Genomic DNA, 27,070 nt, shown 5'->3' with positions numbered 1-27,070 from the left:
ACTTGAAATCATCCGAGCTTTTGCCTTAGGGCAGATCCTTGTGATCCAGACGAAAGCATGAGAAGACATTCTCTGAGAGTTCTTCATTCCTCCAACCATCAAATCTAGGCTTAAAAGAGTCAGATTGGATCGCATAAGCAAGAATAGAAGCTTAAGAATAAGTTCTGTTTTCTATTACACAGCGTATGCACCCTATAGATAGGATATAAAAGTATGCAGTCACACCGCATGTGTCCAGAAGTAGGATACGGTGGTATGCGGTCACCTTGTTTATGTGTGGGAGCGCGTGAGCAAGAATAGAGACTTAGACTTGAGTCCTATCAACACTATCACAGTTGTGTATAGCATAATCGCATAACTTGCGTTGGCTGGGGTTACCCTTGCGATCAAGCTTATTGATGCGGTGAAGTCATCCCCTCCACCATTTTATCTATTTTTCCATACATCTTATTACGTGTTAATAGTTGTCGTGTCTCTAACTCTCATAGTCATACTTCCATTACTAAATCTGTTTAGTTAGGAGTAGGAGTAGCGCATAGCCCTTAAACTTCAATATTCTTTTATTCTTCGCCACAACACATTACTTCATAACATTTAGCTACAACTCCCTGAGTTCGACCTCGGATCACCCGAGAAATTTGCGATCTCGTTATACTTGGCGAGAGAGCAAGAAAACTTGTGGCAGGAATGCGTGGTCATCAGACACATATTGCATATCCCTTAATCCAACGCATGACCAGCGACGCATGAAGAATGAACAATGAGCGAATATTTATTTACTCCATTTTTCACGCATCAAGTTTTTGGCACCATTGCCGGGGAGTTGGCAGCTAATAGTTTGTTGAGTTTTGTGTTTTCGCAGGCACCCTTTTTACCTTGGGAGTATTGTAACTTGTGCGACCAAGTTGCAAACAATATTTGAAGTGTAGGTGATGCGCCATAAGCCAGTATTGACCCTGAGATAGAAACGATATCAGTTGCATGAGCTAACACCAGTTATAAGCGAGTAGCAACTAGCATGCACCCAACAACTGTCGAAAGTTCCAATGGTCAGGGCGAGCCTATTGACCTAAGCAGTTGAGATCAATCTCTTACATAGAAGACTCCTTGCAGTGGCCTCACTCCAATTTCTCCAGGGACATCTTCTACTCTATCTTTACCTTGCTTTCCTAGTTAGTTTATTTTTATTGTTATTTTGGATATACAGCTGCTTTCTTGGATGTAGTGCGTTCGCTCCTTGTAGGTGCGACAATAAGTCTCCTCGGTGTGCAGTTACAACGGAAGAATCCTCTCCATCATTCAATGCATTGCTTTGACTGTATGAATTCTAAAGCATGGTCGCAAGTGTTCTTCTACTCGAAGGTTCTTTTCTTGTTATCTTGTACGCATTATCCTTTTGAAATTTTCTTTTGCCCGCTTGCCTACCTTTGCGTTGCATCTATGATGGTATGTGTAATTCACTACATCTGCTAACTAAAAATCGTAAGGCTCACCTCACTTTTAATAGCTTCTTCAAGATTTGACAGTCTAAGTTTTGTTATGTGTAAACCTTTGTTTAAACATTTGTTACCGCATTTCTGATGAGTTTGTCTTTAGCTTTTCGGCAAGAGCGCTGCTGCTCTCTAAGTTTGAGGGTGGCAGCGGTCTCGGAAAATGCGTCCATCACATTGCGATATAAAAAAAATGTTCAGGAATAAAAACTCCACTGTCAGTGCAAAGCGGAAACTCAAGCTGATAAGAGTAAAGTTGTGAAAGCCACTTACCCGTAGTTGGATACTTCGCATGACACCCATGTAGGTAAGTCAAAACGAAAGTAAGTGGCCAAGATCAACGCATAAGAGCAATTTCTTTGTCTGGTGCAAGCCAAATTAAGCCAAGGTAAGACTTTAGTTGAATATGACACGCAACCGAAGTTGGTTGTCCGCATGACACCCCTGGTGCAAAACTAAATGAAATTCACTCCTTCCCCAAAGCAGGGGTAAGTAGATAAACTAATCCCTTAAGGGCTAATTCCAAGTCTTGAACAATGTATGCCATACTGTCTCTTGGTCCGAGAAGGGTTTAGTCATAGTAGGACTATAATCTATTATTCATTAGAGGGATCAGTGGTACTTAAGGAGTTAGATGTAACAATAGGGGAAAAACGTGATTTGGTTCAACTGTACTTATAAGCAATTTGTGAAGGGTCATCATACTGTTGATTAGTTCTATCCAATGGACACAGAAATATATCTGTAGTACAAAGAGTGCAATTTTCGGTCTTAAAAAATATATACTTGGCCTCGTGGTGACCTGGGAGCATCCCCCTTCGAATGGTGTTTGCATGAGTCAATATAAAGGTGGATGGAGAGAGTAGTTATAGTAAGTGGGTGAAGGGTGTGTGTCAACACGTCCTGCAGTCTCCTTCATTGGTTCGCACCATGAAATCATTCTTGTACTCCCTCGTGGCACCCTGGGAGCGTCCCCCTTCAGGTGGATTTTGTGCAGTTGGTCAATATCAAGGTGAACTCCAGAAATGGATAGGGTCACTTTAGTTTTTGCCCCAATCAGATTTTTTCCCTTCGGATTGGCTGTTTGGGACAAAACTCTAGGACCTAAAATGATGGATGGTAGTGTCCTCACTCATCAATTAATTTCCAGGTTCTGGAGGCCGTTCATTAGGTTCGTGATCGTTGAGTTCACTGTGTTCGTGTTCATTGTTGATCGTGTTGTGTTGCAGTCATTGTGTTCGAGCGTTCGTGTATTGTTATCTTGGACGCTTGGAGTTCGATCAAGGGAATTTGAAGAATGAGTCTTCAAAGGTATGTATAATCTATCCCTTGATTATCTTGTCAGTATGTTGTAATTTCTAGTTGTTGCATGACTTGTTAGTTTCCATTTCTTGTACTGTAATTGTTTATGTTCAATTTCGAATGAAATTTGGAATGATTATTCTGCTGCTCATGGAAATCCTCATGTTGGATTTCCTTCAATTGGTATCAGAGCCAGGTAGTTCTAATATTCCAAATTTCACTTCTGTTTTGAACTTCTTTTACAGTTGTGGTGGGTTTTCTGCATTGTGTTTAAGTGTGCATTTGTGATGGTGTTGATGAATGTTTACGGGTTAATTGCCTTTTTTTAAAAGCTTTCTTTTAAGTTACAAAGTGTTAATTTGTAAGGACCCCTGTATTTTTGTGCATAATTAACAAGCAATCGAGTCTGTAATTTAAAGTGTTTGAGTTTGTTGAGTCATTCATGATGAAGTTTCAAAGCATGGAGATGCGGTTCTCAATGAGGAAGAAGACTAAAGGTTGGTCGTATTGTGTAGCCTAAGATAAATGATCGTTGGGATTTAGCTAAATGATCGTGTAGATCGTTCTATGCAATCGTGTAGTATTTACTAAACGATGGGGTAAAGTGTGTGCTCTATCGCGTAGTATTGGTTCCCCGATCGCATAGACGTTGGAGGTAAACAATTGAGTGGGAGCATTTGATGCTCATCGTTTAATAAAAGGTGCACGCACTAAGCGATCTTGTAGTTAGTATGCTTCATTACATAGTCACTGACTACACGATCACCCAGTATGCGATACCTTGCACTTGCTCAGCGATCATTTAGACGATTGTGCTTCATCGCATCGTTGTCGTTTATATGATCGTTAAAGGCTTGCAGTATGCGTTATGCGTTGCACGATCGCGTGCCTCATGTTTCATCGCATGGTCAAGGTACATGATTGTTTAGCGTTGGAAGCGTTGGTAAACAATTGAGTAAAGCGTTTACTCTTTCATGTAGGTAATCACAAGGAGTTTGGTACACGATCAAGGAGACGGGGACTTTGACCGGACAGTTCAAGACCCAGTTCGCCTCGGTGACATTTTGCTTTTTGTAATAGTTAGCTTTGTTTTTGAGGATTTGAAGCTAATTATCCTGGTTCATCAATTTTTATTTAATATACATGAGATGTATGTTATTTATATGCCATAGTGTATGACATATAGAGTTGAAATGCACCTTAGGTTGTGCAATTATTCATGCATCATATATTATAAGTGTTATAATATGGCATGATGAAATTACAAGAGAGCATGCGCATGCATCATAAAAATATAAGAGTTATATTTATGCATGCAGTAAGCGTATTCATACATCATCTTTATATTATAAGTGTTATATTATAAGGGTGAATGGAATCATGTTTTGCTTGGTTCGTTGTTGTATTATATAAGTGTTATATAAAAGTAGCAATAAATGAACAATAAATGGAGCATAACACTTAAGCTTTTTGTAAAAGTTATGAATGCCTTGTATGTGTTTACTACGCATTGTGAACGGTTTTGGTTGTTTCTATTATAAGCGTTATAATGGAAATTAGAACTAAAATCGATAAGAAAGAGTTGCATGCGGACTTAGGTGAACTCATGTTTTAAAAGGGTTTTAAATTGGATTAAGATAGACCTAAGTTCAAAGGTTCTAATGAGATTAGCAACCTAAGTTTAATCTTCTTAAATTGGTTTAATAGGATTAAATTGATTGGCATAAAAGATTAAAATTGTGTTAAATCTATCTATAATGGACCTTTTGTCTAAGGCGGGTTCTGTCTAGGTTGGGGTACTTAAGCTGATGAAAATGGAACTCCCTTACTTAGGAACCTACCTGGAAAAGTGAATTAGATAGATTTTCTGCAAGCATGCAGCAATTGGTCAAAGACTTCGTTAAAGAGTTTAATGGATGATGATCAAAAGTTGTTCAACTATCCAAGGTATAACTCTTGGACAAATCTAAAAAGTCACTAGTTAAAATCCTTAGCCATGTTCTTTCTAAGTAATCTAAAACCTAGGTTATAAAATACTCAGTGGGAAGAAGAGATGTATATGATATGTCAATAATTCCAATCACGTTTCTCCCTGAATGTTCATACTGTGAGATTCATGTTTGGCCTCATGGTGCCCTGGGAGCATCCCCTTTCAGATGGTGTTTCCATGAGTCAATCTCGAGGTGGACGGAGAGAGTATTTCTAGTAAGTAGGTAAAGGGTGTGTGTCAACATGTCCTGTGGTCTCCTTCATTGGTTCGTACCATGAGATCATTCTTGCACTCCTTCGTGGTGCCCTGGGAGCGTCCTCCTTTAGATGGGTTTTGTGCAGTCAGTAAATATCAAGGTGAACTCAAAAAATGGATATGGTTACTTTAGTTTTTGCCCCAATCGAATTTTTTCCCTTCGGATTGGCTGCTTGCGATGGAACTAAAAAATTATGGGAAATTGTTAAGTAAGTTAATGATTTCTTGACCAAATCAATGTGGCTAGTCGTTATAGGAGTAAGAGTTGTTCTGGTATTAATAGCTGGTTAAGAATGTCTCAATTCAAAGGAGGGATAAATTGACCACCCTTCGGTGGTTTGTGTCCTAAACCTTTGAAGCATTATTGCGAAACTAGATGTCACACGGGGTTCATGTTAATTTTGCTAATCCATATTGGATGTTGTATGTTTTTCAACGGGTATTTACTTAAAACCTAACGTCGGTCAATGTGTTTTTTGTTTTCAGCAACATGTTTGATTTTTTTGTTAAATGCCTTTAGTTTGACCGATTTCATACAGTGGAAAGAGTCCGTTAAAACATATTTCATGGTAAACGACCTCGAGTTTGTCATGGTTGAGTGTCCTCAAGTCCCGACCCTTGGTGCACTGCGAAGTGTTCATAATACATAGACTTCACATTTTGGCTAGCATACCTGATGCTTTAGCAAAAAGGGTTGAGAACATGGTCATTGCACGTGAGATCATAGACTCATTGCAAGATTTGTTTGAACGTCAGTTCTCACTTTTCAAGCACAAAGGGATGGATGACAAAATCAATAGTGTCAGTTCCCAAGTTAACCTCCAGGAAGAGAAAGCAAGTGTTGCTGACTCTGTTAAAGTTCATCAATGAGAAAGGTTCTCTAAAATAGAACTTGGAGCTTATTTAGGTTCTGATACTGATCCCACTACTCTCCAAAAGAGGAGGAAGTATAAAGACAGTAAATATGATTTATTGGTCTTGGATACGTGTTTGGTAGAAAATGATGATTCTGTTTGGATCCTTGATTCGGGTGCTACTAACTACGTCAGTTCCTCTTATCAAGGATTTAGTTCCTGGCAAACATTGCCACAAAGAGAGATGACTCTTCGAGTCGGTACTAGTGAGGTTGTTTCAGCTGTTGCTATAGGCAGGTTGAAGTTACTTTTGGACAAGAAACATTATCTGTTGTTGGATAATGTTTTTGTAGTTCCTCATATAAAGAGGAACTGAATCTCGGTTTCTTGTCTCATTGAACAAGGGTATACGTCTCCTTTTCTGAGAGTAAAGTGTTTATTTTCAAGAATGGAATGGATATTGGTTTTTGTTTTGGTTCAATGGAAAATAACTTGTATGAACTAAGGCCGTTAGTCATAAAAGCCTTGCTTAATACTGAAATGTTCAATACGGCGACAACAGCTAAAAGATCAAAGGTTTCTCCTAAAGAAAACTCCCATCTTTGGCATCTAAGGTTAGATCACATCAATCTCAATAGGATTGAGTTGTTAGTGAAATATGAACTTCTAAAGAGTTTAGAAGAAAACTCCTTGCCGGTATGTGAATCATGCTTCAAAGGCAAGATGACCAAACAACCTTTTACTGGAAAAGGTTATAGAGCCAAGAAAGCTTGAAGCTTGTACATTCAGACCTCTGCGGTCCGATGGGTGTTAGGGCTCAAAGTGGGTATGAATATTTCACCTCTTTCATAGATGATTATTCAAGGTACTAGTATCTTTACCTAATGCAATGTAAGTCTTAATTCCTTGACAAGTTCAAGGAGTAAAAGGCTGAAGTTGAATACTAGTTAGGTAAGAAGAGAAAAACACTACGATCTGATCGTGGTGGAGAGTATATGGACTTCAAATTCCAGGACTATATGATAGAACATGGAATTACGTCCCAACTCTCGGCCCCTGGTACACCTCAGCATAATGGTGTATCAAAAAGGAGAAACAGAACTCTGTTGGACACGATTCGGTCTATGATGAGTTATGCTCATCTTTCAGACTCGTTTTGGGGCTTTGCAGTAGAGACTACATGTTATATTCTAAACAACGTTCCCTCGAAAAATGTTTCTAAAACACCTTTTGGGTTGTGGAGAGGCCGTAATGGTAGTTTATGCCACTTCAGGATTTGGGGGTGTCCGGCCCATATGCTTGTGACTAACCCGAAGAAGTTGGAATTGCATTCGAAAGTTTGCCTCTTTATAGGCTACCCTAGGGAAACGAGGGGTGGATACTTCTGTGATCCGAGTGAGAATAATGTGTTTATTTCTACAAATGCTATATTTTTGGAAGAAGACCACATCAAGGATCATAAACCATGAAGCAAGCTTGTTTTACGTGAGACTTCCAGTGAGACAACTGAGGGTTCAACAAGAGTTGTTGAATAGACTGATAGATCAACAAGAGTTGTTGAGGTCGGTTCATCTAATCAACCATTTCAAGAGTTGAGACTACCTCGACGTAATGGGAGGGTTATGAACCCACCGAAATGCTACATGGGTTTGACTGAAGCCCAGAACATCATTTCTGATGATGGGGTCGAGGATCCGTTATCTTTTAAGCAAGCAATAGAGGATGTTGACAAAGATGAGTGGAATAAGGCCATCAACTAGGAAATGGAGTTTATGTACTTCAATAAAGTTTGGGAACTTATGGATCTACCTGATGGGGTAAAAGCTATAAGATGTAAGTGGATCTACAAGCGAAAACGAGGTGTAGATGGAAAGGTGCAAACCTTTAAGGCTAGACTCGTGGCAAAGGGTTATACCCAGGTCGAGGGAGTGGACTATGAGGAAACTTTCTCACCTGTTGTCATGTTGAAGTCCATCAGGATACTCCTACCTATAGCCACATTTTTTTGATTATGAGATATGGCAAATAAACGTCAAGACTGCCTTTCTTAATAATAATCTTAAGGAGACCATATACATGGTTGAACCAGAGGGGTTCATTGTTCCAGATCAAGAGCAAAGAGTTTGTAAGCTTAATAGGTCCATTTATGGGTTGAAACAAGTGTCTAGATCATGGAACATTAGATTTGATAGTACGGTCAAATCGTTTGGCTTTGATTAGAAGTTGATGAGCCTTTCGTTTACAAGAAGATCATCAACAACTCAGTAGCTTTCCTGGTACTGTATGTGGATGATATTCTACTCATTGGGAATGATGTAGGCTTTCTAACTGACATTAATAAATGGCTAGCCACCCAATTCCAAATAAAAGATTTGGGGGAGGCATAATATGTTCTAGGGATCCAGATCATTCGGGATCATAAGAACAAGAGGTTGGCCTAGTCTCAGGCATCATACATCGATCAAATGTTGGTCAGGTACAGGATGCAAGATTCCAAGAGGGGTTTATTACCCTTCAGGCATGGAATCGTTTTGTCTAAGGATCAATATCCTAAGGCACCTTAAGAGGTTGAGAAGATGAGACAGATTCCCTATGCTTCAGCTGTTGGAAGCTTAATATATGCAATGTTATGTACTAGACCTGACATTTGCTATGCAATAAGGATTGTCAATCGTTATCAGTCGAATCCAGGATTAAACCATTGGACGACGGTCAAAACGATCCTCAAGTATCTTTGGAGAACAGGGGACTACATGCTCCTGTATGAAAATAAGTATTTGATCCTTACAGAATACATAGAATCTAACTTTCAGATTGATAGAGATTCTCATAAATCGACATCGGGGTCAGTGTTCACTTTGAATGGAAGGGCTGTAGTATGGTGAAACATCAAGCAAGGATGCATCGCAGACTCCACTATGGAAGTCGAATACGTAGCCATTTGTGAAGCAGCTAAGGAGGTTGTTTGGCTGAGGAAATTCCTTACCGATTTGGAACTTGTTCCAAATATGTCTTTGCTGGTCACACCGTATTATGATAACAACAGGGGTGTGAAAAATTCGAAAGAACCTCAGAGTCATCGTAAAGGCAAGCATATAGAATGGAAATATCATCAGATGAGGGAGATTGTGCATCGCGGTGATGTGATAGTCACGAATATCGTGTCGGAACACAACGTTACTAATCCGTTTACAATGGCCCTCATGGCTAAAGTGTTCGAGGGTCATCTGAAGAGTTTAGGTCTACAAGACATACGACATCTTGACTAGGGTAAGTGGGAGATGATACTGTGGTATAGAGTATGCTCTAGTTTGTTGTATGTTGTACTTGTATTTTTCATGTATTGTACATTAGTCTCTCGAGGCATTAGGACAAGTAAGAGGTTGTAGGGATTGGTGTCCTAATTCTCTCGGAGTCTCGTGGTTTGTAAACACTATACACATTGTTATGAATAAAATAAGAGTTATTTTATTTTGCATTTACTCATAGCCAATAAACAAAGCTCCATGGTTTTTGTATGTAAACTTAAACATGTATATGAGATATATAAGTGGATCATGCCGTAAGTGATAACCTAAAAAGGTCCGTAGTATAAGGATTAAGGAGAGGTACCCGATCCTGGTGACACTACGGATACGACCCACTTTGTAGAGGTTTACAAATGTTGTGAACTACTATAGATGGTAGATCCTGACCATTCATGTGGAGACATGCAAGCAAGGGTGTCCTATACAAAGAGTTTGTATAAGACCAGACCACGAGATGACTAGTCTCTTTATATAACGCCATTGATACTTGAAACTTATATCTCACCTAAACGACCATAGGTGACATGACCTTAATCTTGAGTGTTTTGAAAACTCCTGCCTTTTTAAGCGATCCTTTGATTAGTATGAGTGAGAGTGGCCAAATTTCCAACTCAATAAACCTACCTTTTTGGGGATTTGTCTGATTTAGGAGCTGGGAACTTAGTTACACAAGATGGAATTCATCCTTCCCTGAAAAAGGGGTAAATAAATAGATTTCTCCCTTAAGGGATGATTTTGGGTCTTGAACATAGTGGCCTCAACTTCTCTTTGGAAAAGAGAACTCAATTATAATAGGACTATGACTTATGTTCATTAGAGGGATCAGTGGTACTTAAGAAGTTAGATGTAACTACAGGGGCATAACAGTAAATTGGTCCAGTTGTACTTACGAGCGATTTGTGAAGGGTTATCGCACTGTTGATTGGTTGATATGAACACAAAATATATCTGTAGTAAGAAGAGTGCAGCTGTCGATCTTTAGTGGAGTGCTCGACAGTTAATAGATGGTGGATCCCATGGCTAAAGAGTTTAGTCAGTTATTCACGTACCGTTGGAGCTTCAAGCTACAGGTTCATAAGATTAGCTTGGTAGCTCAATGGATTCAAGTTGAGAATCAGTTCTTGGGTTGATTTGAATTGTTCAAATTGACAAGAGGAAAATTCGATTATATATGATATAGACGGTGAAATGTATGAGATACATTAAGTGGAGGATTCATGTAAATATGATTTACATTAAGTACCATAAAAAAGAAAAAGAACTATGGTTTATATGTTTCATGAGATGAAATATTAAAACTATAGGTTATAAATATAATATGGTAAGTTGGTTATCATATTTATTTATAATAGTATTAATTATTTGATAATTATCTCTTTTACTCTAATAACCAATTGAGTGGGAGGTTATTGGTGGTTTTATGGTAACTGTGAGATAAAAGGAAAAATGTTTTCCTAATTTTGCAGAGTTGCTAGTTTCAGAAAGAAACTCATGACAAGGCTATCAAGTTAAATGGTTTCTCTAAGGATAGCTCATATAGAGACAAAATGATCAGGGAGTGCCACTATGTGATAGTTCACTTAGTTGGTCATAGCTAAACGATCGGGGGGCATTGTCTATACGATAGGCTATCATCTTCTACACGATTGACCATATCGTCTATACGATAGACTGTGTCATCTCACACTTGTTCAATCGTCTACATGATTGTTGTTCCTCCAGTCTCTTCCTCTAACCAAGTCCATACAGAGCCCACAACTCCTAGTTTCTCACACCGAGAATACCAAGGTAACCATTGTGGTGGTATCCTTACTCAACTCGATTAATTTCGAGGTTCTGAAGGCTGTTTGTTGGGTTCGTGATCGTTGAGTTCACTATGTTCGTGTTCGTTGTTGATCGTGCTATGTTGCGGTCGTTGTGTTTAAGCATTCGTGTATTGCTGTCTTGGACGCTTGGAACTCGATCGAGGGAGTTTGAAGAATGAGTCTTCAAACGTATGTATGATCTATCCCTTGATTATCTTGTCAACATGTTGTAATTTCTAGTTGTTGCATGACATGTTACTTTCCGTTTCTTGTACTGTAATTGTTTATATTCAATTTCGAATGGAATTTGGAACTTTCATTCCACTGCTCATGGAAATCCTCATGTCTGATTTCCTTCAAACTTGTCCTTCCTAAACAAAATAGTCAGAGCCCACCACTCCTGGGTTCTCACCATGAGAATACCAAGGACTCTTTATGGTTGTGTCCGGGTTTTGGTTCGAGAAAATCTTGAAAAAGGTCTTCAAGAAGTTGCTAATTTCATTCGAGAGAGGATACACGAAGAAAGGTTCTTCAAAGGTGATAATACTTGAACTATTTACTTGTAAAAGCATGCTATAGTTTAATGTAAATGCATATCAACTTGTATGTTTACTGTAAACTTAGTATTTGATAATTAATGGAATTTGGACGATCCGCTTCCACTCAAGGTTCTCCTTATACGAGTTCCTTCAATTACAAATTTAATTTTTTAATTAAGAATCCATTTAATCCTATTAACTGTTTAAAAGATTAAACTTTATTTCTAATCTTATTAAAAAAAGTGATCTTAGGTCTATATGAATCATATTTTAAAATTATTTAAAAAAAGATTTTACTCTAAGGTTTGCATACAATTCTGAATTATTAATTTTATTTTTTAGTTTCATTTAATTGTACTTTTATAAACAAATTAAATAAATTTAAATCATACAATTGCATTCATTGATATACTTAGTAAATTATAAAAATTATAAATTACCTAAAGTAATATCATGCTTCATGCAATTCAACATTTATATGATAAGGTAATGAAATATTTCATAACATTCATCTATCCATACATAAAAACTATATATTATAACATCTATAATATAAATGATGCATGACAATGTTATTAATGCATGGAAACATATAGTATAACATTTATATTATATGATGCATGAGCATGCAACATTAACTAAATCATGCACTATATATACTATACCACTTATATATAAATGATGCACGAAATTAAATGCATAAACTATGGTGGGATTTTATAATATATGACATACAATATGACATACATGTAAAAATTAAAATTCTATATCAAATGCATAATTAATAAAATAATTAATGGATCGGTATTGGACACCAAAAAAATTAATTAAATCAATATAACACTTATATTAATTTAATTAATCAAAGTAACTATCTATTACAAAATTAATGGTCAATGGTTCAAAACAAGCGAACCAGGCCCTGAGTCGCTCGAACCGAATCACCCAGCATCTGAACCCCTTGAACCGATCCAACTGCAAGCGAACCAAATGGATAAGAAACTGACCCGGGCGAGAATCAGTTTGTTCTTTCCGTCTTAGAGCATTGCAATGTTGTGCTCAGCGTTGGAACACTACGGAAAGAACAAATTGTTCTTCCCCAATGCTACAATACAGACAACACTGTACAATCGCAAACATGATTGGAAAATCTGCGATTTTGGTCCCGTCTTCTCCAGATTTCGACTGGAACTGTCGTGAACGACTCAAAACATTAAAATACAGACTTGATCACAAACAATTATGCCCAAAACAGGGGCTCTTACGAATTAAATTTGCAAAATTGAAAGCGATAATAAAAATGACCAATCCCGAAACATCCATTAATCATACATATTCATCAATAACAGATTCATCACATGAATAAAATGACAGAATGCATTCAACCACGAAACCGTAATTTTTTTTTTGGAAAATTTGGAAAAATTTGGGCAAAAAACACTGTTCTGATACCAATTGAAGGAACTGGTGAAGGTCCTTGAGCGGAAACGGGGATCGGACCCAAATCCCAATTTTACAAAAATGAACTTAACATAATGCATTTGATCACAAAAATGCAGCATGTTAAAATAAAATTAATAGAAATAGATAATTATTAGGAAAAATACTAACCCTTGAAGAATTTTTCTTCTTGTAAGATTTCTCCTCTACAAAATGACCACGAACTCGAAACCCTAATTTAACCCAAATGGCCACCACCACTAAGAGTCCTCTATATTCTCTGGGATGAGAATCGTAGGAGTTTTGTGGGCTTTGTAATTTTTGTGAGGGAAAGATTAGATTAGAGAGGAGAGGAGAAATTGGGAGAGAAAATTTCAGAACGCTTTTGTGTTCATTCCTCTGTCACAACCGATGAAGAAGGAGAAGATGCAACTCCTCCAACTACCCACATAATATGTGGGTTGAGAAAGAATAGGAGAGGGAAGTTATTTCATATATATATATATATATATATAACTATATTTTATATCATATATAACATATAACCTATGGTTTAATATTGCATTACATATAATATAACCTACTCTCAAAAATGTAATTTAGTATAAATTCTAGTTATATTAAATTTAAGCATATGAATCTAATTCACATAATTAATATTTGAATCATATTCAAATATTTATTTTCTTTTAAATAAACTTTATATTATAATGTGTCAAATACATTATAGTAATTATATCATATATATAATTAAATTAAATTAATTATATCACATAAAATTAATTCCCTCAATTAATTTGAATATTTAAAATTAATCCAAAACTGTTTCTCATTGAATCCCCATTGAACTATAGAGGAAACCTTATGGACTTGTAGCGTGAAGCTCCAATGGTACTTCAATAATTAATTAAACTCCTTTAATTATATTATTTAACATCTATTAATTGTTGGACACTCCACTAAAGACCGATAGCTGCACTCTTCGCAGATATATTTCTGTGTTCATTGGATAAAACTAATCAACAGTGCGATTGAAAGAACCATTGAAAGTTCGTGAGCGGAAACGGGATCGGACCCAAATCCTAATTTTTATAGAATTGAGAATTTTACAGAAACAAGAAACACAAACCATATGCATTTAATTGTTTTAAGCATGATAAGAGAAAAATACAGAAGAAAAAAAAAATGAGTTTTGAAAACCCTTACCTTTAAAGACCGATCTTTAAGAAAGAATCCCTCTAACCAATAGGACACTACCGTGAAAATTTTCTCAGTATTTTCTGGGTGAGAATCCATGAGTTTTGTGGCCTTTGGCTATTTTGAAAGAGAGAAATTTTTGAAATTTTTTACAGCAAGAATCCCTCTAATGATATGTAGCTTAAAAAAATAATTCCTCTAACGATAAATTTTTTATAGAACTATTTTGTAGCCTAAAAAACCATATGTGGAAGAAGATTAATAAAAAAAACCGATCACTACTACAAAAACAGTATTTCTTGACTTTTTTAACCGTTAAGAATGACTTTTCTTGACGTTTCTAAAAACATCAAGGAAGCTAGTGTCAAGAATGTTGATTTTCTTGATGTTTTAAAAACATCAAGAAAAGTGACACTTGACATTTAAAAAACGTCAAGAAATGCAGACACTTGACATGTTTGAAATGTCAAGAATATGGGCATTCTTGACAAGGAAAAAAAGTCAAGAAATTTTGTGAACTTGACATTTAAAAAACGTCAAGAAACATAGACACTGTCAAGAATATGGGCATTCTTGACAAGAAAAAAAAGTCAAGAAATTTTGTGTACTTGATATTTAAAAAACATCAAGAAATTTGCTTTTTGATTTTTTAAGAAAAATCTACAATGTCGATGTCTTTACCTATAATTGCTCCTGTATTTTGATCCAACAACCACATTTGGTATATATATGACATACACTCATCAATCAAGTAAACAATATATATGCATTGACAAGCTTATATATCAACAAAAAACCACCAATATCTCTTTATAAAAACTTAACTTCTTTAACATTGTCAATAGTACAACCTAAGGAACATAATTTTAACAATCAACCCATATGGATACTTCCAAAACAATATAAGAAACATAATTCTAACAGTCAACTCAATATGAACAGTTTTAAAAAATACATTTCCAAAACTTCTATCAAAACAATCCATCTACCCACATATGTACCAATCCAAAACTATCTACCCCTCCTCCCGTGCATATTTGAACAATACCAAAAGATATTTACACCTATATAGATATGAAATAAATACAGAAATTGATCAGATGGAACAAACACATCCAAAATGACCAACCACGATCACATGTAGCAACCTAAAAATTTAGCCAACTCTATCCACACCTCATCTAACTCGATTTGTGAGTACGGTTTCCTTGTAACAATCTATAAACATAAAAGGCAAATATTATAATGGATTCTATTTTTTCCTATGCTATTTGAAATGTCGAAATAACGATAACATACCATATCTGAGATGACAATGCTTCTTTTGGTCACAATATCTCTCATATACCTTATGACGTAGTATCCATATTCAGTGCTCCTAACATGTAGAGAACACTACAGAGAAAAAATCAGTAGTTAAGAATGAAGTAATCCTTACACACTAGATGTCTACTTAATATGATGAATAAGTAGTCATTGTTAATTTATACTTACCTTTAATATTCTCCATAATGTTTTCTTCCGACTTTTTTTAATATTCTTTTAAGATTGAAACATTGCAACTTCCCTATTTGTCAAGAAATAACCACAAATTTTAAAATAAAGTACACTTTAAAACAAACACTACAAATGAAAAAGGTTAACTTACGTGTTAGTTATATATCTTATATCTACCCATGATGTTGTCCTTATTGAGTCTAGGTAGTACACAGTATCATCGTATGCATTTATAGCAAGTATGACCACTAGTTAATAAAATATAATTAGTATTTTTATTGCTAATGAAAATTGATAAAAACAAAACGTGTTTTAACTCCGAGCAATAACTATTTGGCTTGCTTCTGAGACGATCAGTCTACTACACAAGTTTCAAGTTTTGAGTTCCTAAGAGTTATGTCCAGAGGAAATGAGAGATGGATGTACAAAAGTGTATTTTGAACTTTCCTTCGAATCAATAAAGGAGGAGTGCAAGTACCTACAAAAGATTTATAACATAAATATAGACAACCAAAATTGGAAAGAAATGTCAAAACTAAAGTTTACAAACGTAATAACATTATTTACCCCATGTAAGCCACTAAAGTCATTCTTGACTTCATCCGTGTTACAAAAGTTAATTATGTCCTCTCGTAGGGCACAACTCTTTCGACTGATGCCAAAAAGTCCAACTGGAAGTTGTAAAGAAATACTAGACTCTTTGGCAATTACCTTCTTAGCATATCTAAGAATGGATTTCAAAGATACCGGAAGAACCAATATTGAGTCACTAACTTCTTTTTTCTTAGCCATTTCCATTGAAGATTTCTCCTAATGCAGCAAAATCATAGCAACAAAAGTATATAAAGCAGAAAAATTAGACATTTGATGAACTTAATTGATTTTATTAGTGTCACTTATCTTAAATACTTTCAAATCTTCTACATTGCAATTTACATTCACCTTTATTTTGTCTCTTCGTTTCTCTGGGAACTTAATCTTCTCTTTCTATTTCTTTTTATATGCAGTCTTCATCTTGTCTTTTTGTTTATTTTGAGATCTGATCTCATCTGCTATAAATTGCTTGGAGCAACTTCCATGTCTAGAAAATGCTATAGAAGATGACATTTGAAGACGAGCTTCTAATTCTCTAACACGTTGATGAAGTACTTCATTCTCACTTACAATTTCCTTGTTTTCATCATTCCCATGTTTTGATTTTTGTTTCACTGTATGAAAGTAAGCCGTTGGAGTAGATCCACACACCGAGTTAAGTTGAGTGAGCAGACATGCACATGTAACAAGTGGCAAAGTTACGGAACCCCATGTTCCCATGCCATTGCAACATGTCTGTTGGTCTGGATTATTTGTACTACATAGAAGATTATTATAAGATTTCCACCTACTTGTCCTATTATTCACCTCAATTTGAGCCCATATAGAAGATGTTGGTCTGACCCAAACTTTTCCTTATTATCTGGATGAAACACGAGTAAGAAATGTTGGTAGACCATGTACTTCCTGGATACAAAATGAGATGGATTGGAGAGAGAAAGTAGTTAAGTCACATTGTATTGTTTGCAGACAAGAAGGGCATAATCGACGAAATTGTCCTTGATGATTTGTGAAAACCCTAGATGGAAGCAAGATCGTTCCCAATTTTTAATTTACATAGAAAGATAAAATTCATAAGCCTATTATGCATTGTACAAAGAAACTTACAGCATGTCCAAGAACAGTACATAGAGGATGGAATTAGGGTTCAAAGATACTGACCCTTGAAGTCCATAAATCTTCACGAAATCCTCTCCAATCGATTACAAACCCACCTTGGAACACAAACAAAATTAGTAACTCCACTGAATGCAAATACTACCACAAAAGAATCCTTGGTATTCTCTTTTGGGATTGAGAATCCAGAGGAGTTGTGGGCTCTGAATATTATTTTGGGAGAGGGAGAGAGTAATCTTTTGGGAGAAAAATTTTCAGTGAAAACTTAGGAGCAGAGAGATCGAGAAATCACACACACTATCTATTTTTTTTTGGAGAAGAAGAAGATCCAACTACCTTTCACATGTAAAAAAATTAGAGAGATCTGTGAAGGGAGTTACATAACTCCCTCCCAATTTTAATAAAAAAATATATATTAGCAATTAATATGTATATAACTAATCTTATGTTATATTAGAATATAACATATGTAACGTATCATTTATATAATATCACATATAATATAATATATAGTTTATTATCTCTCATTACATTATTTAATATAAATCAAATTTATATTAAAAATTAATTATATGAATCCAATTCATATAATTAATATTTGAATCATATTCAAAGATTTGTTCTCTCTCAAATAAATTTTATATTATAATGTATCAAATACATGGTAAGTATAACATACATAATTAATTTAAATTAATTATATACAAATAATTAATTTACTCAATTAATTTGAAAATTCAAATTAATCAAAAAATAATTTGATTTTCAACAACCTCAGTTGAGCTACCGAGGGGCCATTATGGACCTGTAGATTGAAGTTCCAATAGTATTTGGATAATTAATTAAACTCCTTTAATTAAATTACTCAACTTCCATTAACTATCGATCACTCCACTAAAGACTGACAGCTGCACTTTTCACACTACACATACATTTCTATGTCCATTGGATATAACCAGTCAACAGTGCGATGACCCTTCACAAATTACTCGTAAGTATAGCTAGACCAAAATTACCGTTTTTCCCCTATCATTACATCTAACTTCTTAAGTACCACTAATCTCTCTAATAAACAATAAGTCATAATCTAACTATTCCAAACCCCTCTCGGGCCAAGAGTGGATGTGGCGCCACAATATTCAAGCTCTGGAATCAGTCCTTAAGGGAGCAATTTATCTACTTACCCTGACGTTGGAGAAGGAGTGAATTTCGTCTTGTGTACCTGTGTTCTCAACTTCCCAATTAGACGAATCCCCAAAATGGTAGGCATATTGAGTCAGTGAACTAGCCAATCTCACCCATGCAAATCAAAGGACCGTCTTCATAGGCAGGAGTTCACAACTCACTCGGGATTCAGGTCATATCACCTATGGTCATCTGAGTGAAATGTAAGTCTCTACTATTAATGATGTTATATAATGAGACTATTCATTTCGTGGTCCGATCTTATACAAACCCTTTTGTAGAATTTTACAATAATTGTAACATCTATAAAGCGGATCGTATTTGTAATGTCACCAAGATAAGGTACTTGCCCTTATCCATCTACTATAGACCCTTCAGGTTATCACTTAAACACAACTCACCCGTATGTCTATACATATATCTTTAAGCTTCAAAAGATAACCTTAGATATTTGTTTATTGGTTTTGTGTGTTAATACTACTAAATGTCGAATAAAATATCCCAGATTTTATTAAATAAATAAATTGCTTGTACAATACAATTACAAACTACAGGACCCACAAGATTTAGGACATCAACCCCAACCGTCCTTATCGAGGTCATACTGCGACGTAATTAATGTTGATTGTAATTGTAATCTCATGTATCCAATGATTAAGATTGATTGTAATCTCATTCTAATTATTAATTTTCATTGTAATCTCTTACTACTTGCTAGTGTTAATTGTAATCTCGTGTACATGTATCGTTAGTGGTAGTTTGTACCTTATATTAGATAACTGAGGTAGTTTGTAGCTTATATTTGAATGAACGATTATTTGTCATTTTAGCCATTAAATCATAAAAAAATAACTAGTTAAACTAATATAAATTCAATAAATCCAAATAATAAAGAAAACATGAAATGTCTTGCTTCAGAAAGAAAGAAAATTATTTCAAAATGTTTACCAATTCTTCACTAAATAAAACATATTCAATACCTAAAACCAAAAGATCATTCTTTTATAATGTTTTGAACTAGTTATTTTAATATCATTTCTTAACTGAAAAAAAATATATATTAAAATAACTAGTTCAAAACATTATAAAAGAATGATCAATTGTAAATGTAATTTTAAAATTATATATATATATATATATATTTGGGTGAAAAATAAAAATAAAAAAATAAGAAAAAAAAAAACTAGAGAAAGAATAGAAGAGTAAAAAGATAAAGAAGATAATAACGAAAAACACGAAGAAAACAAAAATTAAAAAAATTGATTGAATGCGTCAAAAACACATTCATTAAACAAATGAAATGATTGAGTGCCCGGTTAAATTCTAAGTTGATCGATCAGCATTCCACTAAAAATTAGAAATATATATATATATATATATATATATATATATATATATATATATATTTATCCCTTTTGCCTAATTTTTTTTTCCAATCACCCTTTTTACGTTTTTTTTTTAATAACCCGAAAAGATACAATATAATGTTTAGAATCCCATAACAATGTAATCTTTGACCAAGGAGTGGAACTATGTTAGCGAAAATAATCTTCGTAAGCAAATTTAAATAACAAGTTAATTCTTAGATATTTTAAATTTGTTTTTATAAAATTCGCTCCCTAAATTTTTAAAAGGTTTGATATCAATATCAATTTTTTATCTAGTAGATCTTAAAACTTTAAAAATAGGTAATATCTCTATTTTCAATTCTGTGAATTATTTTGAACATTTATTAAAAAGTACGTAATAATGAAGTAATAGTGTTCAATATCTAATAATTCCTTAAACTAATAATTTTGACATCTTCTTAAAACTAGAATTCTATTAGATAGTTTTTTTTTTTTCTTTTGTCAAACAAACGTTTTTCTTTTCTTATATGCTAAGTATTGTAATTTTTATAAAATTTAAATGGCTTGAAGTTTGTATCAAGCATAAATAAACTGAAAGTTCAATAATTTAGGCTCCGTTTTGATAATATTTTTGTTTTGTGCTTTTTAGTTTCCTAATTTTTAAAAATTAGAAATAATAAATTCTTTAATATATGTTTCTATTTCTTATTTTTTGGAAGAGGAAAACAAATTTTGTTTGATAAGTATTTTTTATTTCTTTTTCCTTACATTTCCATTGCTTTAAGTATAAATATAACTTAATTAAAACAAAAAATATATGACAAACAATAAAATATTTACAAAAAAAAATTATATTATCAAATAAAATAAGTCCTTATGCAAAATTAACAGCAACATAATTATTTCTATTCTATAAATGTTGTTCAAATTTGATTTATAATATTATTTCTCATTCGAATGATTTGTTTTAAATGATATCGATTCAAATTCAACTCAATTAATAGTTGACTAACCAGGAATCAAACCGAGTGCCAAGTTGAAGATATGCTTGTATGTGCTTGCTAACAAACCAAAATACAGAGCTCTTTTTCTCCAATTTTGAAACCATATTTTATAAAATGGAAACATAGTTGGGAGAAACCATTTCTAGTAATTTCTAAATTTTAACTCAATTTTTAAAAATATTTTTCAAATTTTGAAAACAAGAAATATGATGGATTATCAAAGAACTCTGTTTTTCTTAAAAATGAAAACCAAAAATTGGAAAATGAAAACATTATCAGAACTCCTAATTGACACGCCAATGAAAGTTATTAAACGAATTAAAAGTTGGGACTTTTTTTTAGAATTAAATTATCAAAAACTGTGTTTTATAAAACTATTTGAAGCATTTAAAAATTCAAGAACTTCCTAGGTACACTTGTAATTTAACCGGTTGTTTAGATTAGGAGTGATCATCGGCCGGTCGGGGTCGATTTTCCGACCAGACCGACCCTAAACCGACCAGAATCTCCAAACCGGTCCCGGCCGGCAACTAAACGTAAACACGACCGACCGACCGGTCAGTCAGTTTTGATCGAGTTATGATTTTATTATTTTTTTAAAAAAAAATATTTAAAAACTTTTTTTGTTTTTGTTTTTTTTCTTCCTTTAAAAGAAATTATATTAATTTATTAAAATTCTAAGAAAAATTGATATTGAGTAGAAGTTATATTTAGTTATAAATCATTATTGTTATAAATAGTAATTTTTTAATACAAATAAAAAATCAACTATTTATTAACTTCCTTATCAATCATGTTTAGTTTTCTCTCTTAATTTGTGATTGTGAGTCAGAATTCAATATAATTCACATTTTATTATTTTAATACTTATGGAATAGAGCTAGCCTAGAGATATTAAAAATAAGATATTGATTTGATTTGATTTGATAACCCTTAATATTTAACAATTAACATGTCCATTGTTTGGGATTGTGTTACTGTTCGCTTCGCTTAATTGCTTAAAGAACCTCTAACACCTATTACATATATAATTGAAAACAAAACTAATATAAGAGTCGAGAGTGTACGTCACAAATAGAAATGTCACATGATACATACTCACCTACAATACAATCAAACTAGAAATTACAACATAAAGTCAATTGTCAAATACAACCCAATTACAATAAAACATCAAGTCAATTGCCAAATACAACAAAATTACAATAAAATCAAATGGTAAATGCTTAATTGCTAACTGACAACTTTGCAAAATATGGAAGGTCTTGAATGTTTTTTTAATTGTCCATAACCGCTCTGAATCCTATATAACTAAGATTAAGAAGAGAAAGACAACCTCATTAAGATTTTAATCTAACAAGTTATATCTACAAAATACAAATGATGAATAAATACCTTCTTCAAATAATGAAGCTTCTTCCATGTCATGCTGAACTTCAAGATCTATTGAACCAGAATTTAGCCAATTTTGAGTATAAATGAGAGCCTCCACTGTTTTTGGAGCCAATGAACAACATGATGAATCAACAACCTCTTATACTAAAAGCCGACTCAAATGTTACAGTAGATACTGGAATTGCCAAAATATCTCTAGCCATACGACTAAGAACCTCAAACCGATGATTGTTCCTCTTCCACTGGAATTGCCAAAATATCTCAAACAGTAGATACAGTAGATACTGGAATTGCCAAAATATCTCAAACCTTCATTCTTAACGTTCGCTTCCAACAAATAAATATCAATCTCTGACCCCTATTCGAAAGGTGTAGTCTTATCGCCTTCAAAATCAAGATCAATTGTATCATAGACAAAGTCATCACCCACCTTATCAGTTGGATCACAATCAATCATGATCTCCGAGGCTGAGACAATTGGTGTATTAGTAGTAGTACTCCCACTCCCACTCTCATTCTCACTCTGAGTATGAGTAATACTGTACTCATGAAAGAGACGTCTACGACATTGTTCCACTACATTTCCTATAGATTTGGCTACTTCTGGCCCAAAAAAATTTTTAAGGCAAAAAGATACAAACCTTAGCTTTTTTCGAGGATCTAGCACAATAGCAACATACACAATAGATTATTTTTTTCATTGTTCCCCCAATACTTCTGAAATTTGACCTTCATGTTATTGCCATTCCAACTAGCATTGAATTTGCACTACCAGAATTTAAACGTATATAATTCTGAACTATTGTAATCTAATGAAAAACTATATTCAAAGTGGTGTACAAAGACCCTGAAATTTTCAATGTCACATCATTAAAGGCTTTTAAAAACTTAATCAACATCTTAGCATTTGTCCAATCTTCCTTATTTGGTGACAAATCGTGTCTATAAGAAGCGTCTTCATCTTCTAATCTATCAAAAGCCTTTTCAAACTTCAAAGCTGCCTCAAACATCAAATATGTAGAGTTCCATCTAGTGGGAATATCAAGACACACATAACTCTTACAAGAAAGTTTTTCATTTTCAATGCACTTTTTAAATTTCAAAAAACGTGCAGGAGAAGATATTATAAACCGTAAAGCATATCGAATCCTTTCAATGCAATCATTATGTTCCTTACAAGTATTACATACTATGAGATTTAATACATGAGCACAACAACGAACATGCAGAAATTCTCTACCAAAAAATAATCCCCTATTGAATCTTTTGAAAAGATAAGCAGTGTCAGTGTCATTCGAACTTACATTATCAACAGTCAAAGTCATTACCCTTTCAATGCCCAAATTCTTCAAATTCTTTTCAATGGTTTTACCAATAGTATCACCTTTATGATTCTCAATTGGACAAAAACTAAGTATCCTTTTATGTAATCTCCAATCAGAATCTATGAAATGGGCAGTTAGTACCATGTAATTTATATTTTATCCCCATGTCCAACAATCCGTAGTGAGAGAAACTCTATATTTCTTGTTCACAAACATGTCTTTCAAACGCTTTTTTTCATTAACATACAACTTAAGCACATCTCTAGCCACAATAAATCGAGACGGAATAACAAATCTAGGTTGGCTTGCACATGTTAATCTATCAAAAAATTTCTTAAATCCTTTACCCTCCATAACTTGAATGGCGATTCGTCAACAATTACCATTTCAACCAACGCTTCCCAACAACTCTCTAAACTATATGACTCACATACAAGTTGTGACGTATTATCCCCAACATTGTCTTTGGCTTTAGTTTTGAAAGATAATGTCATTTGGGTTGGATCTCTCTTTTTCTGGTAAGGGTATTTTTTACAATTTTCTAAATGATTCTTCATAGTCCCAGTACCATTACGTTTGGAATGACATGCATAGACAACTCCACAGTACTTACATTGAGCATGAGGGTCTTTAGGATCACCTTTTAGCCTCTCAAAATGATCCCAAACCATAGATTTTTTCACCGCCTTCCTTCTTTTGGTGGATTTGGAACATCTGAGTCTCATTACTGAATCAACATCAATGATATTTGTATTGGCATCCGTTTCTTCTGTATCTAGTTCATTTTTTGAAGCATTAGTTGTAGTTCCAACAAACTCCATATTCGTTGAATCCATGTAGCTGAACCACAACATGACAGACGTCAGTATCACACAATTCACAAAAACTCAAAGGATTTCAGCTTTACATAAAATCAGCAAGATTGTTAAGTCAATCACAACCTACACATCCACAAATCAAACTAACCTCCATTGTTTTCAAACTCAAACTCCATATCCGTTGTTTTCAAACTAATTTCTATTTTTTTGGCCACTGTGTACAATCTACAATACATTATAATCAGTCATTCACTACCCACCACATCCATAAATCAAACTAATTTCCATTGAAACGGTTGGAATCTACAATCTACAATACATTAAAACGGTTGAAATAGAAGATATCAAGCTACGAATATACGGACCTGCGAAAGAAAGAAAAAAAATGACTTGAAGTCTATCGGGTGGACCACGTGCGTGCGGAGCGGAACGATGGCATTCGTGTGGAGCGGCTGGCGTAACGAAGAAAAGAAGATCGGCAAAGTGGCTAGCATAACCATAACGAAGAAAAGAAGATCGGTTGGCGTTCGTGCGGAGTGGCTGGAAGAACGAAGTCTACGATGCCGGCTGGAAGGATGGAGGCTCTAGATCGAGGACAAAACAATGAACTACGAAGAAAAGAAGAAAGAAGAAAGTTGGAACGATGTCCGGCTGGAAGCCCGAAGTCTGCAGTTGGAAGGAAGTCGTACAGAGCGGATGTGCGTTATGTGTGGTGACGACCTGCGGGTGTGGAAGAAAGAAGAAGCTAGAAAAGTAGAAAGAGTCAAAGATATAGACAATCCTAGGTCCCTAATAACTTATAATTTATATTATTATTTTTTAAAATATTTCGATCGAGTCGGGTCGATTCCTTAGGTTCGAAAAACCAAAAATCGACCCAGACTGTTTTGTTTAGATTTCCGACCGGCTGACTCTATTTCGGCCAGTTTGGGTCGGTCGTGTCGGTTTTTCGGTTGAACATACTCACCCCTAGTTTAGATCGTTGTTTTAGGGAGTTTATTAAAGGTTATTAAGTGTGAGGTTATTGATTTACTTATTAAGTTTTTTCTTTGATAAGAGATTCTAATTTATTAAAGAGGAATTCTTATAAATAAGAAAAAAATAAAAATAATTTCAATTTATAGCAAAAAAGAAATTCTAGTTTTCCTTTTTTTTAAATTATCAAAAATACCATTCTTCCTCACCGATTTTTCTTTTCTTGAAATTTCATTTGCCGCGCTCGCTCGCTGAACTCTGCTTCCTCGTCGATGTCGTGATTTTCCTCTTCGTCATTCTCAAATTACAAACACCGTATTGATGTTCTTCCTCGCTTATTCTCTTTCTCGACACCATGATTTTCCTCCTTGCCGATTTTCTTTTTCTTCAAATTTTATTTGTCGTGCTCATTAAACTCTATTCTTCTTTCTTCCTCGTCGAACGCATTGATCTTCTTTCTCGTTGAACGTTGTTTTCTTTTTCCTCGTCAAACGTCGTGACCTTCTTCCTCGCCCATTCTCCTTCTTGCCACCGTGATCTTCTTCCTCGCTAATCTTCTTCATCGAAATTCTTCCTTGACCACGGTATGATTTCTTTCTTCTATTTTTTTTGTGTAAGTGTACGTTTCTTCATCAAATTTATTTATAGTAATGGTTGGGTTTTTTTATCTGCATTGCATTTATGGGATAAGTTTTTGTGGATGAATTGTTGATGGATGTTTCGGGATAGAATTCTCATTTTAAGGCCTTCTTTAAATTTTACAAAGTTAATTTGTAAGGGCCTTTGCGTTTTTGGAATATAATTTTAAATTGAGTCTGTATTTTTTAAAATTTTGAGTCGCTCATGAGGCTTCAGAAGAAGGGTTGCAGTGCGTTTCGATGGAGAAGACGAAACGGAGGTTGCTGCATCGTATAGCTAAAGCTAAACAATCAGATAGCTTTGTTATACGATCATGATGAAAATGGACATTTTAAATTATGTTTCATGGCTATTGGTGCATCTATTGAGGTGTGAAGGTACTGTAGACCTACCATATTTGTTGATGGCACGTTTTTGAAGTCTGAGTTTGGTGGTACTCTACTATCAGCTTCCATACTGGATGGTAACAATAATATTTTCCCCTTGTGTTTGCTAATATAGGTTCTGAGAATGATGTATCAGGGAAATGGTTTTTCGAACATATACAAACTAGTTTAGGGGATAGAGAATATTTAGTCAATGTCTATGATTGACATTTGTGTAGGATTGTATCAACAGCAACAGAAGTACAAGGATCATCTAAGCATTCAAATTCACTAATTTTGGCAAAATATAAAGCATGCTTTTACAGAAAAAATGACTTTCAAGACATACCTCTTGTAGAACTTCTTCAAAGCTCCTTCAACAGCTACTATCTTCTCCAAATCTTGTTGTAGACCACCTCAAGATCTTCCCCAATATTCTCTTGGTGCTCTAGATTGAGTTGTGGAAATTAAAACAAGTTTGAATCAAGGGTAGAAGGAGAAAAGCTCACTGCAACAACCTTGTTGAAGAACCTTTCTTCAAACCAAATTTTCTCTAAAATTCTCTATGGATTGCATGCCCGATTTTCACTCCAATCTCTTCATTATATTGCAAATCAACATGCAAAGA

General features: G+C 34.4%; 1 pseudogene; it reads right to left on the bottom strand.

Moving 5' to 3' along the window:
* Window positions 1–22,151: 22,151 nt before the first annotated feature.
* The window catches only part of LOC150034008 (zinc finger BED domain-containing protein RICESLEEPER 2-like), a 38,541-nt pseudogene continuing 33,622 nt past the window's right edge, over window positions 22,152–27,070 (bottom strand).

This window comes from Benincasa hispida, chromosome 9 (genome assembly GCF_027475165.1).
Source record: "Benincasa hispida cultivar pf3 chromosome 9, pf3_genome.v1.1, whole genome shotgun sequence".
Lineage (NCBI taxonomy): Eukaryota > Viridiplantae > Streptophyta > Magnoliopsida > Cucurbitales > Cucurbitaceae > Benincasa > Benincasa hispida.
This window is presented reverse-complemented; position numbering and strand designations above follow the sequence as displayed.